Genomic DNA, 2,488 nt, shown 5'->3' on the forward strand with positions numbered 1-2,488 from the left:
AAATAAATAAATAAATAAATAAATAAATAAAAAGTAAATAAAAGAATTAAAGCAAGAAGAGCCGCAGGATTTTGCAGAAGTTAAAGGAGAGTGATCTCACCCTGGTTTTTATCTATTCTTTTTGCTTTTTGTACTAGCAGTTGAAACCAGGATCTTCACATTGAGCTATATCCCCAGATCTTTTTTTATTTTTTATTTTGAGACAGGATCTCACTAAATAGCCCAGGTTGTGCTAAAAATTGTGACTTTTTTGCCCTCAGCCTCCCAGGTCTGAGGATTGCAGGTCTGTCTCACCATTCCCAGCCACTTGGATCATTTAAAAATTAAATTATTTGTTTATTAACACCTGTTTGCCACACATAATGATCACATTCATCATGGGGAATTAATATACCTTAATACTTTTTTTCCATTCCCCTTACTTCAACCCTCCTCCTTCCCATTTACAAAATCTATGTTTGCATTTCTTCCTTTCAATTATTTTTTTTAAATCCATTTTTCTTCTTTCCCCTTCTCCTCCCTCACCCTATTCCTCTTCCCATTTGAACAAGATCTTCTTACTTCCTGATATCTATTTCCATTTGCACTGTATACTCCTTATTTACACTTTGGGTTTATCACATAAGAGCAATAATGTGATATTTAAACTTACATGTCTGATTTATTTCAATTAAAATTATTATTATTATTATTGAGTTAGGGTTTCATTGGTCTTGAGCTCAAGGGCTTCTCTTGCCTCAGCCTCCCGAATGCTGGAATTACATATGTGAACCACCATTAAAAAGTTCAGCCAGAAGCTTTTTAATTTAATGTGATCCATTTTTTTGATTCTTTGTAAGATTTCTTGTACAGTTGAGGTTTTGTTCATAAAGTCTTTGTCCATACTTATGTTTTTAAGAGTTTTACCTATTCTATCTTCCAGTAGATTAAGTGTTCCTGTTTTAATACTTCAATCTTTGATGCATTTCAATTTTAATTTAGTGCATGGTGAAAGATATAGATCTAGGTTTATTCTTTGACAAGTAGAGAGTGAGTTTTCCCCACATAATTTATTAAAGAGACTATCTTTCCTTCCGTGAAGGTGTTTAACCCCCTTATAAATGATAAGGTTGCTGAGTGTGCTTGGTGCTGTTTCTTCATCTTCTATTCTCTTCCATTGATCCTTGGGTCTGTTTTTCTGTTGTTGTTGGGTTTTTTCCAGTACCATGTGGTTTTTATCACAACAGCTTTGTAGTATAATTTCTTTTTTTTTGGTGGAACCGGGGATTGAACTCAGGCCCTTGTGCTTGCCAGGGAAGCACTTATTCTACAGAGCCATCTCCCCAGCCCCTTGTAGTATAATTTCAAGTCAAGGAATTATGATGCCCCTGGCTTGCCTTTATTGCTCAGAATTGCTTTTGCCATTCCAGGTCATGAGAATTTTAGGATTATTTTCTCTAGGTCTGTGAGGAATTCGCTTGGTATTGTGATTCACACTACATTAAATCTGCACAACAGTTTTGTTTTATTTATTTTTTTTAAAAAATAAATTTATTGAGAAATAGCAATGAGACAGTTTCAAAACTGATTAGTAGGACAGTTTCTTTTTTTTTTTTTTTCAAAGTTTTATTGATAAACAGATAGCAATGAGACAGTTTCAAATCAAATTGGAAGTACAGTTTCAACAAATATTACACTGCATATATTCTTCTTAGTGGTTAATTGCTGTACAAGATGCGGACTTGTGATCCTATTTACAAACACCATTAGAACAAATCATTCTATTCATTAAGAGAATGCAACTATATATCTATCCCAACCACTTTGAATACACAGATACAAAATGGACATTCATAGGTATACCCCATTTTTTCTAAGTTCCGTTATTGAATATTATAGGTGTGTAAACTCAGCAAAATATTCTAAAAGAGTCCAGTAGCCCATAAATGCATTGGGTCTTCTGTTTTGCACAGCAGTTTTAGAAGTACAGCCATTTTCATTATATTGGTTCTGCCTGCACTTGGATTAGTTTTCACGGGGAGCTGTCCCAGGAACAGTGGGCTGTGTCTCGGCTGACCCCACACTATGTTTTTCCTCCTAGAACCATGACAAGTAGCTGACTCCCACCCCTAAGTCCTTGGAGCCCTGCTGGAGGGACAGCAGTGGTCCCTGTGCATGGTAAGGAGGGGTGGATGGTGGCATTAGGCTTGAGGTTCTCAGGATCCACCTCGGCCATGGGTAGTGGGTGGAGGGGTGCAGATGGGGCAGCCACCCGTGACACCAAGGAGGCGAGGGGTGTGCGTGGGTGGGGTGTGGCATGGCTTCCCCCTTGGCATCTCTGCATCACTAGCCCCAGCAGCAAACAGATGGGACTCCCATGCTTCCAGGGAGCCCCAGGAAAACAAAGAAGCCACTGTGCCACTCCCCTGAGAGCCAGCTGCCCTCCCTTTTCACTCTTTCTTCCTCTTCCTCTTCCTCTTCTTCCTCCTCCTCCTCCTCTTCTTCTTCC

The 2,488-nt window shown here is 38.5% G+C and overlaps 1 protein-coding gene across 4 annotated transcripts in view; it reads left to right on the forward strand.

Annotated features, from left to right (window-relative positions):
- Positions 1 to 2,488, forward strand: part of Nlrc3 (NLR family CARD domain containing 3) — a 48,107-nt gene that overhangs the window by 24,556 nt on the left and 21,063 nt on the right. For all 4 annotated transcript variants that reach the window (XM_023711551.1, XM_023711550.1, XM_023711552.1 and 1 more), the window contains exon 2: positions 2,081 to 2,157. The gene's annotated coding sequence lies outside the window, so the exon portion shown is untranslated. The remainder of the gene's footprint in view (positions 1 to 2,080; positions 2,158 to 2,488) is intronic.

Source organism: Octodon degus, unplaced genomic scaffold (genome assembly GCF_000260255.1).
Source record: "Octodon degus isolate 3935 unplaced genomic scaffold, OctDeg1.0 scaffold00021, whole genome shotgun sequence".
In the NCBI taxonomy this organism is placed as follows: domain Eukaryota; kingdom Metazoa; phylum Chordata; class Mammalia; order Rodentia; family Octodontidae; genus Octodon; species Octodon degus.